At 44.9% G+C, this 24,936-nt stretch overlaps 1 pseudogene; it reads left to right on the top strand.

Annotated features, from left to right (window-relative positions):
* Nucleotides 1–24,936, top strand: part of LOC146862280 (serine/threonine-protein kinase RIO2-like) — an 85,842-nt pseudogene that overhangs the window by 21,631 nt on the left and 39,275 nt on the right.

The following is a 24,936-nucleotide window of genomic DNA, read 5'->3' as shown; positions in this document are numbered from 1 at the left end:
CTGTCCTCTCAGAAGGGAGTTTCATTGGCATCAACATGTCTGTCCTTAAAACCATTTCTCAATCCCAAAACATTCATGAGGAAGGAACAAATGGTTGCAGAGGTGCTGGATTGTGATTAAATTAAAAGGTCTACAGAGTGTGCAGCAGAAGAATAGCTGTAACGTATTATGGAGCTTTACACTGGAGCCAGTGTTGGAGAAGATAAGTGGGTCAATGACAACACACTACATCTGTCCTTTAAGTTCACTCAATACCATGGCATGTCTACCTCTTCTTTGCTTAACTGCCTTACATATCATTGTCAGAAAAAGCAACACTTTTCTCAAGCAGTGAAGCAGAAGTCAAGAGTGCGTGACTGGAGTGCAGCTACATTCCTGTTGCAGGGTTTCTGGTGTTCTTTGGCTAGAGGGTTCCATGGCACTGGAGGGACATCTATGGTAAGTGGTGGATGCTGCTGTGTGAGATGCTGCTTAAGCATTGTTAGAAAATGGGTCTCTAGTTGGCAGAGGTATGCACCCTTTCCAAGCAAGTACCACTATCCTAGTCAGGGTAAGTGAGAAAAAAACTTTAAATTAACTTGTGCTCACCATCTGACACCTTGTCTCAGAGCGGTCAGGCTTAATTTGAAGAGGCAAAGATTTGGGCAACACTTCAAACAGTAACACAGTGAAAACACCACAAAAAGACTCCACTTCAGTTTAATAAAATAGATTATGATTTTATAAATAAAACAAGGTGAAAATGACAACAATTCAATAAGTAGAAGTAGAGATAGGAATTTTTAAAGAATAGAAGTGTAAATAGCAATTAGAAGCCATAAGTGCCTATGGGGGTTACCTAGTCATGCTGGACTGGGGCAAAGTCAAAAGTTCAGGCCGACTGTGATAGAGCGCAAGCTGGATACAGGAGCGAGCAAGTCCCGCTGAACAGTACCTTTGTTCCTGGTTGCAACAGCGGGTGCAATCAGGCAATGCGTCAGTGTCTATCCTGCAGTTCAGGTGATGCATCGATTTTCTCCACCCAACAATGGCAAAGCGCTGGTTCTGTAGACAAAGCTTAGGAGCTGAGATGCGTTGGTTCCAAAGCTGATGTGCTGATTTCCTCCCCATGCCATTGAGGGGAAGTGTCGATCGTCTCTCACTGTAATGGCGGTGATGTGGTAGTTTATTCCAGAAGACAGAAGCTGTCCATAACTTGTAAGTCATCACCTTCAACTTTAAATTTTCGTGCTACATCTGCGGCCTATTACTGATAGAGTGCACTTTTCCTCTTGATGCGTCAGTTCTGGGGGCGATGCACAGGTTCTGAGTACAATTCATCAGTTCTGTTCCTGCAACAGTGTCAATGCATCAATTTTGCTTCACGCAGCAGCGGATGCATCGGCTCCACTGGAGCAAGCACCTGGATCCACTTCCAATGGACCAGGCACAGGAGTCGGAGGTGAGACTTTGATATCTCTGAGTCTCAAAACAGTAGGCAAACCAGCATGCCCTTAGAGATCACTCTGGATTCAAGCAAGAGTTCAGTTCTTCCTTAGCAGGGGCAATGGGTATCAGGCAGCAGAACAGCACAGCAGAAAAGCAGTTCTTCCAGAGCAGCAGTACAGCAGAGTGGCAGTCCTTGGATCAACACAATAGTCCTACTCCCTCGCAGAGTCTCTTCACAGGTCCAGGAGTGTCTGATTTAGTGTGGTCAGAGACCCAGTTCTTATACCAGTCATGCCTTTGAAGTGGAGGTGACTTCAAAGAGGAGCTTTGAAGTGCAAAGAGGTCCATCCTTCCCAGCCCTGGCTCCAGACTCACTGCAGGGGGGTATAAAAAAACTTTGTGTGGGAACAGGACACTGCCCATTCAGGTGTGTGAGCACCTCCCTCCCATCTTGTCCAGGACGACCCATCAGGATGCAGATGGCCACTCAGTCCTACCTAACCTTCCTTTATGTGCGGTTGTCTAGAGTGAATGCACAAAGTCCAGCTGTCACCCACCCCAGACGTGAAATGGATACATAGCTTTAGGAGCAGATAAGTGCCATCTTTCTAAAAGTAAAAGGAAGAATTGATGGATGGAATGCTGAACAATGCAAACATTCACCCCGAGTCACAAGGATCTGCATTTATTTCATCGGTCTTTTGCTTACCACTCCACCCCAGTTTGGACTCAGCCTTAAGCAAATCAGTCTTGACTCTGTTCCTCATGGGAACAGTCCAGTCCGAACTGCCAAGCCAGGTTCTCCATGGACCGGAAACAAGCATCCTGGGATCGGTTTCGTGGCATCACCCCATATCATCCAGGCTAGCTTGAATCCAGTGGGACAGTGAGCACGGGCCTCACGTCTAGACATACCTTTCCCACTTAGAGCGACAAAAGCAAAAGGAAAAATTGATGACTGGAATGCTGAAGAATTAAGCTCAGATCTTTGTGACTGGGAGTGAATGTATGCATTGTTCAGCATTCCATCCATCCTTTGTTCCTTTCGCTTTTCTTGCCCTAAGTGGGGAGGGTATGCCCAGACGTGGGTCGCATGCTCATTGCGCCACTGGCTTCAAGCTATCCTGGAAGATTAAACCCGGATCTTTGAGACTGGGGATGAATGTTTGCATTGTTCCGCATTCCGTCCATCATTTCTTCCTTTTGCTTGCATCTTTCTAAAAGTGGCAATGCTAAATCCAACTTTGCCAGCAAAGAGGATTTGCAATTACTATTCCAATTATACTAAACATGACAGAGCTACTCCTTCTCAATCAGGAATTACAGCTTAAGAGGTTAATAAGAAATTCCCAAAGTTAAGCTGTGAGAAACTATGACCTCACAGTAGTGGAAACATTTTTTTTTTGTGTTTTTCACTCACAGGACTTGTAAAGCTTGAAAGTACATGTCCTAACTTTTATCTTCACAGCACCCTGCACTACGGACAACCTAGAGCTTACATTAAGGGTGACTTATATGTAATAAAAGGGGAGTTAAAGGCTTGGCAAGGGGTTTGAAATGCCAAGGTGACATGCAGTGTGAACTACACACACAGGCTCTGCAGTGGCAAGCCTGAGACATGTTTATTGGGCAACTTGCATGGGTTCTAAAACCAGTGGTGCAGGCCCACTAGTAGCATTTAATTTACAGCCCCACTGCAAAGGTACTGCACTCAAAGAGAGACTTACAGATACATTAAATATATCGCTTGTGGTTAAGTCCATGAAACTATGTTTATGGGAGAAGCACATGCACTTTAGCACTGGTTGGCAGTGGTAAAGTGCTCAGTGTCCTAATGCCACCAAAAGACTTCAGCAAAACTTGGAGGTAAGCAGGCAAGGTTTGGGGAAGGCCACCCTAAGGCTGCCAGGTCTAACAAGCACTTTCACATGTGTCTATTATTTCCTGGGCATACTGCTCGGGTGCAGTTTGGACGATGGCAAATGATTTTTTGTTTTTGTTATTAGTGGCATCAAGTCAATAGTGACAACTGGCGACCATATCTTCTAGTTGGACATTAAGACATCCCAATGGCATCTTGATTGCAGTTGCAATTGAGTCCATTAGCCTTGTAGCTGGGCCCACTTTCCCCTTTGACTTTTCCAAGCCTCACAGCATTATGTGTTCAAAGTATAAGGGCTTTAATATGGTTGCCTATGCTTCAAGTGAAAATGTTGTCATGATTTGATCAGGGATGTATTTGTTTGTGTCCTGGCTGTCCATGGTATTCTTAGAAGTCTTCTTCATCATCACAGTTAAAAGGCATCTATGATCTTCCTATTCTGCTTCTTCATTGTCTAGCTTTTGCATCCAGACAGTGCCACAGGGACTACCATTCCTTGGACATTTCTGACCTTTCGCCACATAGTCACTTCAATGCATTTAATTTCCAAGTTTTTTATCTCAGCTCTGCCTAGTGCTCATCTGTGACATTTATAATCAATGCTGGGATTCTTATTAATAATCGTTTATTCCAGAAGACAGAATTTTCGTGCTACACGTGCTATTACTGATAGAGTGCACTTTTCCTCTTTATGCCACGACACACATTAAATTCCACTATGTTGCTGAATGAGCGGCCCTCAGGCCAGCCGTGAGCTCATGCTGCCCTGGGGACAATGCATTCAAGTGAAATAGGTAGTGGCTGCTTCAAAACTGCTCTGTGTTCTACCGTGGAGCTGGCAATCTGCCTGCACTTTAAAGAGGGGAGAGAGATCCCATTGCAGGTGGGTAAAGTGAGTGATTGCAACAGATCCCCTTGCAGTTGGGTAAAGTGAGGGATTGCACCCGTCTGCAAGAGGATGTCTGGGGAGTTCATGGGACCCCTTTTCTCCCTCCCCTCCAGAGGGCTGCTTTAGAAGGTGCACTAAAGGTGTGCCACCTTTTTGTGGCGCACTTTCAGTGTGTCTCCTAAAGGCATGTTGTTCCCACGTCGATTATACGACACAGCCGCTGAAGCAAAGTGACTTCTTCTTCCATTATTCATGGTTCTTGTGTTATTCTAATGTCCTCTAGGATATTTTGAATGTTGATGGGTCTAAGGTAGGTGTCTTTTTTTTTTATTTTTCCAATGCTCTGTAACCTTTGTCACATCGGCATCATCAGTTCACTGTCTTATTTCGGCATACCAAATTTGAGGTTGAAACTTCTTTTGGTATCTCAAATCTATTCAAAAACAGTGCTTGACGTTTCCATAATTGTTTTTATCCTCATGTGTTGCCGCTTCTGAGATTAATCCCTGATGGTTTCCTTGATTTTCATCCATTAATCTTCTGGCTCCCTGACAATTAAAATCAGCATATCTTGACCGTTTCCTTAAATACGAGAAGTATATTTCCAGGTCATATTTTAGAACCAAAATGGCTGTGTTCGTTGTCTTCAGCTTGATTTGACTTGAAATTTACAGCTGACCAACATATGATCTGTTCCACAATCTGCTCCAGATCATGGGTTCAATATTAGAATTGGGCACATGTAAATGTTATCTAGTTATTCTTATGCGTCACATGTTGGAGCATAAACCTGGGTAATTTTCAAGTCAGTAAAGGGGCTCATCTTCTTGCACCATACCAACATTCATTCAGGAATGTCTTTCCGTATGATTTTCTATGTAAAATACAAATGTGGGTTACCGTGTCTTCTTGTGCACAGTGAGTGCAATTTGATGTTTCTACCATTATATCTGAAGAGATAATTTGAAAACAAAATAGTATACACTCCTTTGTGCAGGCCCAACACTGCAGAGTGATCACAAGGTGCATCTTACTGCTGTCCTATATAGGTGGTATGTTTAATCTGGCACACCTGCTGGGATCTGTCTCTGGTGGATAACCTTGACAGGAATTAAACTGCCAACAACACAGCTGCATGTTTCATTTAAAATGTGAGTAAGTTCCCTTACTCTGCAAAGGCACTAAACCATGAGGGACGATATTGTTTGCAGAGGTACAGATTTTCAGTGATATTCATGACACACCTGTAGAAGTAGCTGAAGCTGTTGTCTGAGTTTGCAAAGAGCAAGGCATAGTAGTACCTGTAACAGTTATGCACTGTTCTTCTTCAAAATAAATCCAAATTCAACTGTAAACATTATATCCTTGTATGTTTTACTAATTCCCTCAACATGGTGCCATCATAAAAAAGTGTGAGAAGCTGTAATGGGTTGTATAGGTGTTGTCAATATAGCATTCACCCTCCAATTCGAGGAATGCATCTGGTGCAAATGGACTCTAGAGAGCATAGTACTGAACTTTTACTCCACTGCTGAGACACAGTGGGGCATATTTACAAGGCCCTATCGCCACCACAACATCACTTTGAGTGACGTTGTGATGGCGATAGGGGCCTCGTCTTATTTACAAGGCAGCGTTAAGCCACTTAACGTGGCTTAACGCTGCCTTGTAAATAAGGCCCTCTTTCACACTACGCTTATCGTGAAAGGGGTGGGCAGTGGGTGTTGCCTTGGCTGTTCCACCGCAACTCCCATTGTTGATGCTGCCACCTATGTACAAGGGCAGCGTAAATAGGTGGCAGCGCCAAAATTAAGACCAGGAAAACCCTGGTCTTAAGTTGGTGAAACGAGGAGAAATGCTTTATTTCTCCTCGTTTTTGCTTTTTTCACTTGTGCTGCCTTGTTCAGCACACATGGAAAAAGCAAAACGCCTTGGATTGTTTATGTGTAGAAAGGTTACCCTTCCTGTACATAAATAATCCTTTAAAAAAAATCCATTTTGTAACTTCCATGTGTGCTGCATTAAGCACCACACATAGAAGTGACAAAACGGCATTTCAGGAATGTTTATGTGCAGGAAGGGGGAACTTCCTGTACATAAACAATCCTCCCCTGCACGCAGACACCCTTGCACTATGGTGGAAGGGTGCCTGGATTGGCGCTACACTGCTAAGTGTAGCGCCAGCGCAGGGGGAAACACAAGGCTGCACCATATCCTTGTAAATATGGTCCAGCCTTGCGTTTCTGAAGTGGCGGAGTGAGGCGTTAAGCCATGATGGCTAACGACTCACTCCGCCACTTCATTGTAAATATGCCCTTGTGAGTCTGCCATTAAACAATGCTCTCTCTCATTCCTATAATCAATATCCCAAGATGCCAGCGGCGGAACATCATATCATGACAGCTCTGCCCATGGATCTCTTCCCACAAGCGAAGTCCTCTGACACCCTTATTGTAGCATGCTACAATCAACATGAACATGGGATCACCTGCAGAAAATATTACCAATGTCAATGAACTTCAACGTACATAGCCTTAGAAATGTCACCTTTATCAAACACATTTCATCATGCAAACATTACACAATTGATGGGTTATCTATCAAAATATACTTCATTGATATCAAAAGTTATTGTGATTTTTTTATAGCAGTATTTTAACATTAACAAAGTCCTTTTATCCATGGACACTAATGTGAAGGGACTTTTTATTGTGAGGCATGTCACTAATATGATCACATAAGTTTTATAATATGCAATAAGTATCATAACAATCATTTTGTTTTGGAGATAGTGGAAATAGTATGCTCCTGAATTGACATTGAATCTTTTATTTCCCATTTCTTTTTTCCATCCTGTGATGCTGGAACAATTTTCAGAGTGGGGCTGCTGCCATCAATTTTACATTATGTCATAGGAATTGTGAAAAATCAGTGTGTCACACAAAGAACAAGTGTAGTAAATGTATTCAGCAGGAGAGTGGTATGTGTCTAGTATGTAACAGGTGGTGCATTTTGGAGCACACTGTTGAAAATATATGACAAACAAATGGTGTGATAGCACCAGAGACGTTTTAAGGCATGGGCAAAGTGGGCCTTGACCCAGGGCCCCAGCCTTCCGGAGGCAGGGGAGGACTGATAGTGCCAGTTCTGTTCTGAATGGAGTCTTGCCCTGAATACCTTGAACAGTACTTAAATAGATTGCTTTAAATACTGTTTTCCTTCATTTTTTATGTGAGTGATATGACCTTTCAATATCCATAAAAAAAACTTGTTTTAGATCAAAACAGGACCTTACATATGAGAAATAGGATGGGGTCACAACGATTATTTGCAAAAATATTAGTGAGCTGTTGCTGCATTATAATGTTGAAAACAGCAGATCACTATCCCTGAATATGAGATGAAAACAGATTTAGAACTTGGACCAGTGTGCCTGTGCTCTGGCCGAAGAAGGCACGAAAGAGATGAAACTGGATCATTAATTCAAAGCGGTCCTAAACAGGGGCCCCCAAAATACCCTTGGACCAGGGCCCAATAAATCCTTACACTGTCCCTGGATAGCACACTATCAGTTGCAGATAGCGCACTTTCCATTGAAATGGCTATTAAATTTGCACATACATTATTACTGATAAAACTATTCAGCGCACAAATGGTAGTGTGTCGAAATGGGGGTGTCAGTGAATGTTATATTTGCACATGACCAAGTATACTGATTTCTTTTGATCCTTTTAACGTTTTTGTGACCATCACACTTCAGAATTACAAAGCACTGTGCTTCATTTGTGCTTTTCCAACTGATGGCATATTCTGAAATATTTGTGCAGTTCTTTTACAAGTTAAAAAATGTTGTTGTTCCATGGAACCTGACACATTCCCAGATTTACAAAGTTATGTAAAGCTGGGAATGTGTCAGGATCCTACGCCTCCCCAGGGGAGCCACAGGAGGGGCGCAACAAGGAGAAATGCTTTTATTTCTCCTTGTTCTTTCCTCTTTCTATGCATGCTTCATTCTGCAGCATGCATAGAAAGAGGAAAATGCCATCAATTATTGTTTTTTTTGCAGGAAGGTGTTCCTTCCTGCAGTGGCGGCTCCTCCACTAAGGAGCGTCGCCACACTGTTCTCGGAGCAGCGTAAAAAGAAAAAGAAAATGATAATAACTTATTATCATTTTATTTTCAGTATCAGCCAGGTTAGGGCGAGGTGTGAAGGGGCTAAGCTCTCTTGACGTCGAGGGAGAAGGAGTGGTTGCTGCACCTGTAAGTGCCAATGATGGTTTTAATGCACAGCCTAGGTGGCAAATATGCACAGGACGTCAGTCCCTGTCTGAGCGCTGAACCATGTTGATCAGACCAATCACGAGGCTGCTATCATGGTAACAGCAGCGTTGAGATTGGCTTAAGGAAGCCTTGGTGCCTTTCTGGAAGAGGAGTGGAGCAGAGATGACGGAGGAGAGACAGTGTGCTGAGGTAAGTGAATTTTTCTTTCTTATTTTTTCCCCTCCTCCTTACCTCATCTCGCCACCCCTGTTCCGTACCGGCCGCCACTGCCTCCCTGCACAAAAACAATCATCCCCGCAGCGCAGGCACCCTTGCAACATGACGCAAAGCTGCCTGCACTGGTGCATGACAGCCAATTGTGCACCAGCACAGGGGAAAGAACACGGATGCTTTGTATTGTTGTTAGTACGACGCATCCCTGTGCTTTTAAAATGATGCAGCTCATGGTATCAAAATGGCTTGCGGAGATATTTTTTTGTAAATGATGCCCGAAGAGTTTTTCCCATAATAAACGTCATGCAACGGCGGTGCAAGGGGCTTGTAAATAAGCCCCTAAGTTTTAGTATTTCACACAGAGCGCGCGACCCTTGCAATGAAGACAAATGGCGCCTCTGCTTAGGTAATGTCTGTCAATCTGTCACTTAATTCAAACCTTGGTTCTGCTGGAGCTGCACGTCACATTGGAAAGGTTTGCAAAGGATGTGAGGCCTCCCTGCGGGCCACCGGTGGTATACTTATTAATAAACATCCTGTCATTGTAGTGTCTATATTATTTCAGAAAATAGATGGCACCTCCGAGCCTTCGCGCTCTGTAAATGTCCCGTTGAGTATCGGTGGCCTTTCTTAGTCAACAAATGAGTGTTTGTCTGACGCAGACCAGTTTCATAAATAAAATGAGGCAACAACGGAGCATCGAGGGGGCGGGATACTTCAGAGGGCTTGATTGATAGGAGGGAACAGTGTCCATAAAGGCCATATGACAAAAACAATGCGATGCGACGACGCGTCGCTACTCCGAGAAGAGAAGCACAGGGCTTGAGTGTTCGAACTAAAGGGGGCTGCCGAGTGGGCCATTTCATTGCTTGGACTCTCCAGAGAACGTCCTTTTCATTAAAATGACTGTTTAATTATCAAACTTACTGTGCCATAACTGCCCTAAATCTGTCAGTTTACAGAAAAAAATAAAAAATAATTTTGGCGTCAAGGGTAGAAAAAAAAGGTTTAAAACACAGGATTATGCTTTATTTTTTTGGCTTTGGATTTGTTTGTTTTTTTCTTCTGAGAGCCGTTTCTATTAGATCAGCGTGACTTGCGCTCCCTCTACTGGCCAAATATCAAGCAACTTCAAGAGTCCGGCTTTTTCTTCGAGTCAGGCTTCTGTTTTACTTACTCATAACAAATGCTCCTCATCATAAAACAGTAGGCTTTGTACTGGCAATTTAATCCATTTGCATTCATGATGTACTCCCGAACAGACCCTATGGTACCAGTTTTGAATGCAGCACACCCCTTCCTTCTTGAAACATAGATTACTTTTAAAAAAAAAATTGGGACATATTATCAAGCACGGCGTTAAAATGATCGCCGCTTTATCGGCAGAAAACTGCCGCTAAAGCGGCGATAATGGGCTTGATAATATGCCCTTGAGAATTCCCATAGAAGCCCATGTTCTTGTGTCAACATGGGCTTTTATGGGAATTCTCTGTGGCATATTATCAAGCCCATTATCGCCGCTTTAGCGGCAGTTTTCTGCCGATAAAGCGGCGATCATTTTAACGCCGTTTCTTGATAATATGCCCCATAATCTTAGATCAGTGCTAGAAGGACGCAACACTGCTTGGCCCTTTGTCCACCTACTGTTTCTTTATTCTGCGAAATGTAATTTCTTACTAATAATGAAAGAAAACATGTCTGTAAATAAAATTTAGAAGGGCAGGGGTGTTGTCCTCACATTTAACTAAGAAAGAGAAAGAGTCTCTGAGATCCTAACGAAAGAATTTGCCCTCTCATGAAGGAATGAAGACAGGTAGGTAACACGGGGTGGGCCATTTCAGTCTTTTTCAGCCAGGTCCTGAAAAGGTGCAAGTGAGGCTAGGATTTTTTTAATTTTATTTATTCAAGCAACACCATTTCGACCAGAAACACTATGCAAGAGAAACAATGTCAGTGGCTAGACCAACAAAGGTGAGATGGTTTTAATGGATCCAGCATGTCATTTGTTTGAATAATAAAGGTCCAGGTGCATGGGGTTGGGCGGCACTTTGGGAGAAGCAAAGAACATCTTGGGAACAACTGTGACTTATTTATAGCAGATCTTAGGTTTATGAGCCAGGGAATGATGTTAGCCAGGTAGATGGGGACCATTGCCCTGCACTGTTTTGAATGCAAGTGTCAGTAGCTTGGATATGGCTGTTTGTGGCTGATGTCATCTGCTTTGCTGGAGGTGAATTGGGGTCGAGGTTTAATCAAGGATCTTATGACGGAGTTCTGGGCAGTGCCTAATGCGGTGAATGACTATTGAGTTCGGCCCACTTGCCAATGATTGCAATGCTAAAGTCTGTTGAGAATTACTGTACTAATAAGTGCTGTGGCTGCATTCAATGAGCTGTCTGGGTAAATGTGGTGATACTCAGGGCCTCATTTATGAAAGGTGTTGCATCGCTGCATGAAAGCAGCGATGCAACACTTTTCAGTGCACCCTCCGTGCGACATGATGGATGCGCTGTATTTATTATACGGCGCACCATGTCACAAATGGCAGATACGTCAGGAATTCTGATGTACCTGTTGACGCAAAACCCATGCATTGTTGGAGTTGTATCGTAAGCATGATGCAACTCCAGCAATGCATGGAGGAGGCGTATTCCCATTGCACTGCGTCACCCTTATGCCTGCTGTGAGCAGGCGTAAGGTTGTGATGCAGTAGCATCCTCGAAGTGGTGCAGTGAAATCTGATAGATTTCACTACGCCACTTCTACGAGGCTTTTTCATGTGGGAACACCCACCCTGCATACATTATACCTGACGCAGTTATAATGTAGCACAGGCATTTACAGAGTGATGCATCTGCTTAGATACGTCACTTTGAAGCAACAGCAGCGTAAAAGTGACGCAACCCTTCATAAATAAGGCCCTCAGTATGTGGTGTTGTGCTGTTGAAACGGTATTGGATAAACACGATTCCATCTTCACGGAAGAGCGCAAGAGAAAGGTTCTGACAGAGTAGGTGAACGTAAGGAGAATCAGGGAACAAACTGATAGACTGTCCGAGAGGTGAATGTAGGTAATATCAGGCTATATGGGTATGTCATTTCTGGTGAGGATGCTAACTTTGATTGCTTTTTTAATTGCTATTTCACTCATAGATGTACATGTACAGGAGTAGCATAATCCTAATTTTAAAAAGTTGTATAGCTGTTGCTTGTTATCATCAGTTGTACATTGCAATATTAATGAATGTTGTATAAAGTACAACTACTGGTACTGCCTTCAAAGAGTGTTTGTGCTGCAGTACAGCACAAACTGTGCCCTATCTATGGTGGTCCAAATGAGGAATTTGCACTCTCCCCCTCAAATCAGTCCTCAAATCACTCTTTAGTTTATTCCTAGAAAGGTGTTCTGTTTATGGGGTTCCCTCAGCCAAATATACAGAACAAACCTGATGACAAGTGAATTGAGTATTCACTTAGTTGTAGGACTATCTTAATGCTATCCTCTGAATGTCACTATATGTGCATTGTTATTAATACAAACATCCAACGAGTCATACTACTTTGTTCCTATTTTATTTGGCATTTATTGAATAGGTCATTCGTTCCCTCCTTTCTGCCATTCTTCTTTCCTAGCTTCCTTTCTTCTTTTCTTGATGCTCCCTTCCTTCCTTCTTTCATTCTCTGATCTTGCCTTCCCAACTGACATACCCTTCGACTCCACTCATTATTTTCTCTCCTTCTACCCCTTCCACATTCCTGCCTTCTCTGTTCTTTCCTTCCTTTTTTCCTTCCTTCTTTCCTTTATCCCGTTTCTCGGGTCCTTTTTTTCTTTCTGACCTTTTTTCTTCTTGCCTTTTTTCCTTGTTTGCTGCCTTCCTTCCTTCATTCTTCCTATCTTCTATCATACCTCCTATCCATTTGCCGTCACTTACATCTTTTCTCCTTCGTTCCTGTCTTTTGCCCTTCCATCCACCCTCTCTTTCTTTCTACCTTTTTGTTTTCATTCTTCCGTCTTTATCTGTTCCACTCTGTCTGTCCCTTTTCTCACTTCTGTTACCCATCGCTCTCTTCCCTTTCCGCATTCATTCCATTCCCTCTTCCACCACCCCCTCTTACCTTCTATCCACCATGTTTTCCTTCTTTCATTAATTTCGTCATTTATTCAGCCCCGTCTTTCTTCTCTTAATCCCTACCTCTCTTTCATCACCTACTTCCTCTTCCTTCCTTCCTACCTCAATTCTTCTCACCTCCCTCCATCTTTCCCACTCTTCTTCACTTCTTTTCCCTCTCCCTCCCTCTCTTTCTCCCTCCATTCTTTTCCCTCGCCCTTCCACCTTTTCTCCCTCCTTCCTTTCATCCTTCCCAACTACCATCCACTAATTTAGTTTTACTTGCAAAATGCCTCAATTTATGATGCTGATGAAAATATGCATACTTCTAAAAAGTAAAATAAAAACCCTGCCAAAGATGCGCCCGGGGGAGCAAACATTGTCTGCGAAAACATTTCATGTGTTTATTTTTCAAACGGGGAAAACGTGTAGACAGTAATGAGCTTTTCTAAAAGCATATTGTCTGCTTTTTTTCTTTTGTTGGTTTCTTGGCTTTCGATGTGGGAATGTTGACAGAAGGGATTGGAAAACATCTTAATTTGCGTATTATCTGCGAGCCAGAGAATATCACTGGTTGGCACATCCTCTTTTTAAGACCCACCGGTCACATCCAAAGGTTTCTGCAAGGATTTGTGCGTGTTGACGATGTGGGAAGCACAGAATTGTATGCCAGAGATGTAGTATGCTGGCAGTATGTAGAAAAGAAGATGGGGAGTCAAAGTCACTGCAGATATTTAGGGCCATATTCTCAAGGAGCTATCGCCGAGTTAAAGTCACTTTAGCGCAGCCAAAGTCGCGATAAACTCATCACCCCATTCACAAGTTGCTGCTAACAGCCCATAACACCAGTTCAACCGTGATAGCAGTCACAAAAAACATCGCCACAGATGACCCCGGCAGCTATTGCTAATCAGATGCAGAGTAGGCGTTCCCGAGCAAAAAGCCTCGACACACCGCTCCAGAACGTTCACAATGACCAAACAGATCTGCGAAAAGACCACGAAACATGTGATAAGGTGAGTTAGCTGCAGGAAATTAACACCTGCTCCGACCTGGTGCAAAGTTGGACGGCAGCCTGCACCACAAAAGGGAGCCCTGCCCAGACCCACACCTGAAGAACAACAGATGCCATGGAGCCACTGAACATGCGGGCCGGACACTCAAGAGGGCCACAACACCCCACCACCAACACCCCCATGACCACCCCCCAGACACTCTCTGCCCCCCCCTGACCAACACTGAGGCAGCGCAGACAAAGACAGCATCCCTCCAAAAATGCACCAACCTCACAGACCCAACACCAAAGAATGTCATTGCCCACTACATGCTCAAAGGGACAACCCTCCTCCTCATCCTGACCACCACTACCCACAGTCTGATGGTACCAACACAGCAGACAACCAACATCTCACCTCAGACACAGCTGATGTCCGTGCTGCACCTGTTGGCATCTGGTACCCTCCAACCAACATCCGCCGTAGACGGAGGAGACATACTGCCATTCCAATACAAGTCCCTCACAACGGCCATGGATGACACCATCAGCTTGGTATCCCTGCATCTATACTTCGCACACACTGCGCATGAACAGCCTGAGACCAAGCAAGGCATGTACACCACAGCTGGCTGCCCGCACATGCCAGAGGGCAGTTGACTGTACACATGTCCCACTAGTGGCCCCTGGCAACACTGCACACAATAAGAGCAACAGAAAGCGCACGTACTCCACCAATGTCCAGGCAATAGTGGACCGCCAGGGAATTCCTGCCAACGCCACCGCAAACCACCCAGTCAGTGTGCATGATTCTCACACCTTCCGACAGTCCATCATCAACCTGCGCCACCAGGATGGCAACTACGGAAATGCACTGCTCGTTGGCCAATACCAAATGCACACACCACACACCTCAACTCAACAATCATGCAACACACGACACAGGAAATGCACACGTCACAAGCTCACATACAACATGCACACCCACCAGAAACGACAGCACAACTCACTGTGAGAACCTGTGCCAGCCATGTACATTACCCATCAACAGCATGGCACCACGGCCACACCATAGCAGATAGTGTGTAGAGGTGGGCATCAGGCATGTGCGAAGGAGACAAGTCAATCAATCAATCAATCAGTGACACTTGTAAAGCGCGCTACATACCCGTAGGGTCTCAAGGCGCTGGGGGGGGGGGGGGGAGCCGCTACTGCTCGAACAGCCAGGTCTTCAGCTTCTTCCTGAAGGAGAGGTGGTCTTGGGTCAGGCGCAGGTCGGTCGGGAGGGAGTTCCAGGTCTTGGCGGCCAGGTAGGAGAAGGACCTTCCTCCTGTAGTCGCTTTTCGGATGCGGGGGACGGCGGCGAGGGCGTGGTTGGCTGATCGGAGGTGGCGTTTGGGAGCGTAGAAGTTGACTCGGCTGTTGAGGTAGCTCGGGCCTTGGTCGTGTAGGGCTTTGTGTGCGTGGGTGAGGAGGCGGAAGGTGATTCTTTTGTTGACGGGGAGCCAGTGAAGGTCTCTCAGATGTCTGGAGATGTGGCTGGTTCGTGGGATGTCGAGGATGAGTCTGGCTGAGGCGTTCTGGATCCGCTGGAGTCTCTTCTGGAGCTTGGCGGTGGTACCGGCATAGAGGGCGTTGCCGTAGTCCAGTCGGCTGGTGACGAGGGCCTGGGTGACGGTCATCCTGGTCTCGGTGGGGAAACCACCAGAAGATCTTCCGTAGCATGCGTAGGATGTTGAAGCACGCCGAGGAGACGTTGTTGACTTGCCTGGTCATGGAGAGGGAGGAGTCCAGGATGAAGCCCAGGTTGCGTGCATGGTCTGTCGGTATGGGTGCGGTGCCCAGGGCGGGAGGCCACCAGGAGTCGTCCCAGGCGGAGGGAGAGGAGCCCAGGATGAGGACTCCTCATGTAATGAATATGTACACAATGCCAAGTGCGGCGTGGATGTGCTGGATAGACTGGAGTATGCAGACCACACCCGTATCCATGTCAACATACACTGCTGGTGTATGGAGTGTATCAGACAGTGAACGCAACCATGTCACCCCAGCCAGGGGGGAAGATCGCAGGAATGCAGCCTGTTACGTCCCCCCTGTAAGCCTGAGTGGAGTGGGCTGGCCCTGCGTACATCAGGCCAGCATAGGGGTGAAAGCACGTAGCCCTGGGCATGGTCCTCTTCTGGAATGCCCAACGTCTCTGCCAGGGCGATGCCTCTCACCCAGCCACAAGGCCGATGCCATTGTCCTGAACGGAGTTTCCTGCGATCCTGTGCGCCTGCTGTACCCGGGGCCACTGGTTCCCGAACCCATCTTGCCCGCCCCGGTGCAGCCAGGCCTCACTATTCGCCTGCTGATACGGGTGTGTGTCAAGGAGGGCCCACTACGTGCCGATGCAACCTCCAAGCCCGAGGCCCGCAACCTTGGCAGCCTGCTCAGACCATCACGGCCTCCTCGAGCAAGGCCCTCAGTCCTCCTTTCTCGTTGACAAACTCCACCGGCATACACAGTGGACAAGTGGGTCAAACATTTGGAACTGAGTCTAGATTTATTCATTTCAGAGTGTGTACCATTGTACGCAAGGAGAGGAGTAAGAGGAAGACGCGGTTCAGTCCAAAGGAAGAAAGGATCATCGTTACGGAGGTGATTGAACAGTATCAACAACTGCTCTTGTGCCACTAACTCTCTGCATCGCAAGACAATGACACATGGCTGTTGGCCCCTGCTGAGCCATGGCTACGGACTGCACTGCGGACAGGTAGGTCACACATATGGAACTGAGACATGAGTTTCTTATGGCAGATTCTATGCCATTGTGCACGCATCATCGCAGACTGCATCCCCTTTCAGCACTGGTACCACTAACTCTGTGCCCCGTAATCCATGTACACTCCCTGGTTGAACTTTGATGGCATGTGAGACTATGGCCTGGGTGTTGTCATCATCATCATGTAGCTGATACTGATTTGGTGTCAAGTATGTGTCTGTAGCATTCATCTCCTACATATTGTCTGTGTGTGCTTGGTTCTGCCCTCTGCATCAGGCCCTGGAAGAACACCTTCCACTGTCCCCTGAAAAACTCCGTGTCATTCACTTTGGACATCGAAGAGGACCCAGCTCAGCTCTGGTGTCCCTATCTAACTGCACCATAAGTCGCCATCCCATGGCAGTGTGCCTGTGCCGACTGCACTGCATCCGGGGGCCACTAACTCTGTGCACCACAACTCATGGACCTGTTCTGATTGAGTACTGTGCTGTGGATAGCGCACGCAACAACGTTACCTCATGCAGTGGGGAAGACCTGGGCCTATGATGAGGAAGATGTGGCAAGTGTGCAGATGCGAGAAGGCACAGACCATGGGAGGGCAGGTGGCAACAACCCGAAGGCAGGAATGCAGACTGCAGGTGGTAGTCCAGCTACACACCGGATCTATTGCTGGGTATTGTGCTATGGACTGCGGATGCAACTGTCACCACAGGCAGTGTGGAGGACCTGGGACGATGATGGGTGAGATGTGGCAGGTGTAACACAACCTACTGCAGCTGCAGCAAGGATATCCCGAAGGGACACAATCCGAGACAATGTCTCACATGAGCACGCTCAGTCGTGGTGCCCCTACCTCAGTGCACTGCAACTGGCGGAATCTCCTGACTGGATATTGGGTGACCTCTGTACTTGCTCTGGCTCCACCCTTGTTGCTCAGCAGTTGACTCTGTTATGCTGGTGTTTTCTGTTTCCATTGCACTGGTGTCCATTGTTCAAGTTGTTGCCAGCACCAACCACTCCGTGCGGGCTGGCTTATACTCACCCCACACACATTCAGGACAGGCATCACTGTACATGTGGCCCTGCCAATAAAGGGGCCGGGCGCACATGCCCAAAGCCAGTTCAACATGATATATGCGTGTGTCCCTGCGGTCTTGTATGCAGGAGGGCCCTGGGCCCTACGACATTATATTGTGCTGTGTACAGCGGACGCAGACATGTCACCGCAGGCAGCGGGTACGACCTTGGACATGTAGCTTTGTCGTCAGCCACTCAGTACGTAAGAGGAGTGGACTGGGCCATCGTACGGATTACCAGCATCGGGGTGTGAATGATGATTCCGTGGCTCTGGGCGTGGTTCATTGCAGGACATATGCATATGCATGTGTGTCTGTCGCGGTATGGGTCTCCTTTGTGGGGTGTAGGTAGTCCCTGATGAGACTTGAACACCCACGTATGTGATCTAGTTTAGCTTCCATGAGCTCTGACTCCACACGCACCTGTTCGGCCACCTCCTTTTGGCATTCTGACACCTGGCATTAGAATGCGATGGGTGCCTGGATGAAGTGTTGGAAACCAGTCGTGGTGGTGGGTGCTTCCTGCTGTGTGGTCTGTGCAGGGGCTGGTGTCTTCTCTATGTGGATTGGCTGCCCTGCTCCTGGGGGTAGGTTGCCTGAGAAGTCCATGAGCTGTTGTAGGACACTGGGACTACATGACGGATGTGAGATTGTACTGTGCATATGCATCTCACAGTTCCCTGCTCTGTCCAATGTGATTGGCCTGTTTGTGCACATGGGCGGACCCAGTTTTGTCCTCTGTTCTGCCGTGTCAGTGTTGCACTTGGTGCCACATTGTCATGGGATGTGCTGTGATTGCTATGTGTGTGTGCTGCAGTGTGCCACAGGGATAAGGGACATGATCCTGGGTCATTGTGGCTGTGCAGTGTGCTATACTTTATTGTGCATGTGTGCCATTGTGCCTGTCCCCCCAGTCCCTGGTCATTACTCACCATGTTGTTGTTGTATCAGGTCATCTCGAGCTGTGTCCGTACTCCCCCCTCCTTGCACACTGATGACTGGCCTCCATTTCCTCCTGCTCCTCCTGTGGCACAGGACTCCCACCTCCTGTCGCCGTTGCTGCCTTCCTGTTGGCAGCTGGTTTGTGCCTGGTTTATGTTTTCAGGCCATGCCAGCGCCTCTTGGCCTCATGCATTGTCCTCCTTGACACTCCGGCTGCATTCCAGGTCGTCTGATTGTGGGTCAGTTGCTGGTTGTGTTCTATCACCTCTGTGACACTGGTCTTGTTTTCCTGCAGACTTCATCCCGTCTTCCTCTCTCTCTTCTCCTTGGCCTTCCCCGAACCTTGCTGGTGGTCTGTGGGGCTTTTTGGGTTCGCGTTGGCCTCTGCGCTCAGTCATGGTGCATCCATGTTGCTACGCACTTTAGATTGTTTCTGGTGTGTTGTTTTCGTAGCTTTTATGGTGCCTTTTCCTGCCAGACACGTGGGATTTGCAGGCCAGTGGCTGGTTTTCGCAGCATTTTGTATCACGCTTGGCCTAATCGCAGCTTTTTTTATGTTCGTGTTTTGCCATTTTTGGGGCATGGCGTTGATTTTAATGCAGCCATTTGGTGCATTATCTGGTGACTATTGCATGGTACCGCAATGTTGTGAATACATGGTTAACACTGCGTAAATTTACCGCGATAGACTGAGATGTTGCGTTAAGTTACTTTTGCGATGGTTATCACACGTTCTTGAGAATATGCCCCTAATATTTTTAACCCCTGTACCGACTAGAAAAGGAGTGGGTCATGGGCATTTTGTTTAACTATCAGTGCTTCAGTTATTTACATCTCCACCTCTAACCTGAAAATCGACAACTTACCCCCAAATTACATTTTTTCTCATTGCAGAATTTTGTAGTTGTTTTCCCCTGCCAATAACAGTACAATCTTATATCTCAATAATGTTACGACAATCAGAAATGGTTTTGACATCTCCATTTTTCAAACTTCATTACTAAAAATTCAGTTTTGACTAGCAGGGTTTGCATACTAGGGCTGTGCATACATTTTTCGATGTTTCCGTAGTCAGTTAAAATTACAGACTACCATAACTAGTATTTTCTGATTTTCCGTGGGTAAACTAGCTTGCCTCCTGTGACATTTCTTGTGCTAGGTAGCTGTACTCCGGAGTGAATCCCCTTCTTGACATGGGATAAAGTTAGGAGGACGTTGAGGGACAAAGCAGCATTGATGTAGATGGCCGCGTTGATGCTGAATAGCCATTCATGTGCATCAGAGATAAATAAATCAGGAAAGGAAATGGGCAGTGAGGTATAGTCTGCGCAAACAAATGGTGATTTAAGACAGTAAACGAGAACCACAAATATCACAAAAATTGCATCGAAGGGAACAAAACAGCCACCACCCAATGCTGTTGCCTACAATTGATAACAATTGCAACTGTACAGAAAAACAATTAGTTCCCTGAGCAAACTGAATATATCAGGACCTTCAATTTGAAATCATAGGAATAATTCGAAAATCACAGATTAATATGTTTATAGATAAATGCTTTGTCCAATCTGCATCTTCTTATTGAGGTCTCTTGAAGTCACGGCTTTGGCATTGATTCTCAGGAGACTTGTTTAAATAATAAACACCTTAATGTTCAGTAAGAAATCCGAGTCCATATTTGACTTTTATAGACCAAAGTGTTTATTTCCGATTCATCGGGTCATAAAGGAACAGCTTTCATACGATAAAACAGAAGCCAACACGTGTTTCGTCTAAGGATGATATTCCATAAGACTTCATCAGGGCTGTAATGAATAGATATACAGCACAATTATTAATTGCACTCCTCTTAACCAAACAAGTCAGAGGTCCCCAACAAACAGGGGAGAGCAGCCCAAATTGGTGTAAGTGTAAAGAAGAATTAGATATTAAAGTGTGACAAGAGTTGTGTTCAGTATACCCAAACCACCTACGTCACATAAAATAGTTCAAAAATAGAAGGGAACAGAAAAGAGAGAAAAACCACAGCTGGTGTCAGTCGTCAAAAATGTAGTCAATATACCGAAGTAGCCAAGACACTAAGCACCACGTGTCAATTAAAATCAACCCAAGATGTCTAAATGCAAGTATTGTAAAGCACTCACCCCAGTTCCAAAATATTAATGGCGTCAACCAGACATAACCATAAAGTTTATACTCGAAGCAACGAGTACGGTGATAATCTGTCATACTCAACTAACAAACATACGGGCAGCTCTACAGGATAATGACCGACCTTATGGGATGGCAAGGTCGGTCATTATCCTGTAGAGCTGCCCGTATGTTTGTTAGTTCGAGTATAAAGTTTAAATAAGCACTTTAGTTATCATGTTTAGACCTTTTGTAATGTACAAAATTTTGTGTTAGTAATCTTTTCTAGTACCGAACGCTGCCGTTACTAGTAATTAGATGATTATGTTCTTAAGCTTTAAATATAAAAGGAGTTGTGTATTCATATATACTTTTCTATTTATTATAATATATCTTTTGTTTTATAGGCAACAGAAGTTTTTTGATAAATACTATCTAGTTGGGTTGGCTGTTACAATTGCGGCCACCTTTATGGTTATGTCTGGTTGACGCCATTAATATTTTGGAACTAGGGTGAGTGCTTTACAATACTTGCATTTAGACATCTTGGGTTGATTTTAATTGACACGTGGTGCTTAGTGTCTTGGCTACTTCGGTATATTGACTACATTTTTAATGACTGACACCAGCTGTGGTTTTTCTCTCTTTTCTGTTCCCTTCTATTTTTGAACTATTTTATGTGACGTAGGTGGTTTGGGTATACTGAACACAACTCTTGTCACACTTTAATATCTAATTCTTCTTTACACTTACACCAATTTGGGCTGCTCTCCCCTGTTTGTTGGGGACCTCTGACTTGTTTGGTTAAGAGGAGTGCAATTAATAATTGTGCTGTATATCTATTCATTACAGCCCTGATGAAGTCTTATGGAATATCATCCTTAGACGAAACACGTGTTGGCTTCTGTTTTATCGTATGAAAGCTGTTCCTTTATGACCCGATGAATCGGAAATAAACACTTTGGTCTATAAAAGTCAAATATGGACTCGGATTTCTTACTGAACATTAAGGTGTTTATTATTTAAACAAGTCTCCTGAGAATCAATGCCAAAGCCGTGACTTCAAGAGACCTCAATAAGAAGATGCAGATTGGACAAAGCATTTATCTATAAACATATTAATCTGTGATAAATAAATCAGCCTGCACAAGGAAACTATAGAGAGTGGGAGAGCTCTGTCTGCAGTGGAAGCAGACGCGACTATGTTACTCCTGCAGCAAGGAGGATGGTTACCACTGGCATGCAAAAGGACTGTCTAGGTACTCGTGTTGCTCTTTTCCCACATATTCTAGGACTGGAGTTAGAATAGTAATTGTGACCTTCCAGTGTCCGCCGCGCCCACTGCTGCAATGGAGGCATGCCACGGTGGCAGGGGTAGCTCACGAGGGTGAGGGGTCCATGACAAGAAATTAGTGAAGAAGTCTAGCTTTTGAGACATTCCAAATGGGTTTTTTAAGCTCCATGGGACAAATTCTCACAGAGGGGAATTAATGATCATAATAACACTTGAGAAGTCACTGACTGCTTATGAGGATAATGAGAGTAGGACGGAAGGATCAGCTGGGATAACATACAGCAAGCAAGACCAGTCGAAGGGAGTGGGGACTACCCAGAGAAACAACCAGGTGATTACGGTGAAAGAAGGTGAACTGGTACCAGAGAAAGAGAAGGACCAAGACGTTATGGGGAGCGAGGGACAGAATAGGAAGTACTATACGGCAGGGACAAAGGTCCAGTACATGGGCACTCCAGGTCTATTTGGGGTAGTTAGTGGCAAGGGAAAAAGAAAAGATTTTGGGCTTGATGTACTAAGATTCAATTTGCCAAAAGTGGTCACAAACTGTGCAGTGACTTTTAAAGAATGGGAAGGAATTTTGCAAATTGATCTATGTTTTAAAAGGTCAGTTCACAAATTTCTGAATCATAGTGGGTCACAATGTGAAGTACCTCATCAATAAACAGGAGATAAGTTGTACATTGCTATTCGCTATGATTGGATGCTGTCACAGGTGTGTTGGCCTGCTGGGGTCAGCAGACCACTGTGTCTGTGATCACATTTTAAAATAAGGTATTTTATTTTTTAAATGCAGCCCATTTTCCATACTCTGAAACATACTTTATTTTAACATTCACAAAAGAGAAGAGGTTCACAGCGGCTCCCTTCCCATTTGCAAATGGGTTAACACCTCCTTTGAGGTGTCAGTAAAATTTAAATGTTTTGCAACACTGTTTTCATTTGCTAAACATTGATACAGAGTTTGGTCAAAATATTGAATAAAAAATATAGTGATACAAAAATATTGTGTCAAGAATATTGGGATTTAAAAAATGTAATCAACGGGAATGTCGAAAGTAAAAATATTGTTTTAAGTGTTGTTTTTAATATAGTTGTAAAAATATTGCTTTAGAGAATATTGTTGTATGTCGTATCATTTGTAAGTGTTATTTTGTAATTGAAATTTTATTTATATAGTGCTTACTATCTCTGACAAGGCGTAGCAGCACCTGTCGACGAGTAGCATGCTACTCCAGAACCCAAAATATATTAGTGGTGGATTAGTATAGAAAAACAAAGTTTGTTAATTTGAGCTGTGGACATGTGATTCTGTTAGTTGAATATAATAGAACAAAGGATGGATAGAGGGGACAAGAGTCCAGAAAGTGTTATTTGGGAGATCATAGTAGTAAAATGAGGTTTGGGATGAGTCAAAGGAGAGATAGAGGAGGAAGAGTCTAGGTCGGGTTATCAGGGAGATCAAAGTAGTTCAATGAGGTATGGGATGAGTCAAAGGAGGGACAGAGGAGGGAGGAGTCTAGAAATGGGTATTAGGGAGATCATAGTAGTACAATGATGTTTGGGTCAAGTCAGAGTGGAGTTAGAGGATAATTTCAGAGAGGTATAGGATGATGTTAGACTTGACAGCCTTGGCAAACTTTTGCCTGCTTGCCTCATAATTTTGCTGATTCTATATGTTGGCCTTAGGACTTTGAGCACTTTACAACTGTGAACCAGTGCTACCATGAATGTGCATCTCCCGTAAACATGGTTTGATTGATTGGTGTATCCACAATTGGCATATTTAATTCACTTATATGTCCCTAATAAAGTGCACTACATGTGCCCAGGGTCTGTAAATTAAATACTACTAGTGGTCCTGCAGCACTGATCGTACCACCCACACCAGTAGCACTTTAAACATGTCTCAGGCCTGCCACCGCAGAGCCTGTATGTGCCATTTTACTGCCATGTTGACTTGGCATTTAAAACCAATTGCCAAGCATAAAACGCCACTTTTGTTACATATAAGTCACTCCTAAGGAAAGCCCTAGGTAGCCCGTAGCGCAGGCTGCTATGTAACTAAAAGGATGGACATGTACTTTTAAGTTTTATATGTCATAAATTTGTTTTTCATTGCTGAGAGGCCTACCTCTCTCACAGGGTAACTTTTGTGATTCCCTATTATATTGATTAAGCTGTAATTCCTATTGGAGAGAAGGTAGTGTTGTCCTGTTTAGTGCCTATGGAATGGTGATGATAAATCGTCTGTAATGGTAAATTTGTATTTCTCGTTACTTTTTTGAAATATCACTTTTAGAATTTTAGGCATTTTTCTATTCTTAGCCATTTAGTGTCGGCTGCCTGTCTCTAATCACTGGCTGGGTTGGGTGGCAGTTCACATTGTATATTCCCTCTAGACAGACACACACAAAGGAAGGCTGGGTCTGACTTCATGCATCTTCCTACGAGGAAGGGAGAGAGGAGCTAGGCACAGCCTCACATTTACACCTGAATAGGTTATGCCCTGTCCACACACAAAGGGCTACATAGCCCCCTGTAGTAAGTCTGGAGCCAGGACAGGAAGAAAGGACCTCTGTACACTTCGGAGACTCTTCTGGGTATAAGTACTGGACCTCTGACCCTACCAACTCAGTGCACTTCTCGACCTGAAACTCACTTGCCAAGAAGAAGAAATGCTGCATTGAGGACTGCCACACTGCTGGACTACTGCTCTGGAAGACTCCTGTCTTGCTGTGCTGCCCTGTTGCCTGCTACTCTCTAAGACCGGACCTTCATCACTTGACCCAGAGTGGCTCCAATGGCTAACTGACTAGCATCCTGTTCTTAGAAGACTCAGTGACATCCAAGCTTTCCCTCCTACTCCTGTTTAATGTTTATTGGTTCATTAGAAGTGGACCTAGGTGCTTGCTCTTGTGGAAGAGCGAGAAC

Source organism: Triturus cristatus, chromosome 2_2 (genome assembly GCF_964204655.1).
Source record: "Triturus cristatus chromosome 2_2, aTriCri1.1, whole genome shotgun sequence".
Classification (NCBI taxonomy): Eukaryota; Metazoa; Chordata; class Amphibia; order Caudata; family Salamandridae; genus Triturus; species Triturus cristatus.
The sequence above is the reverse complement of the archived record's forward strand: the minus strand, read 5'-3'. Positions and strand labels throughout refer to the sequence as shown.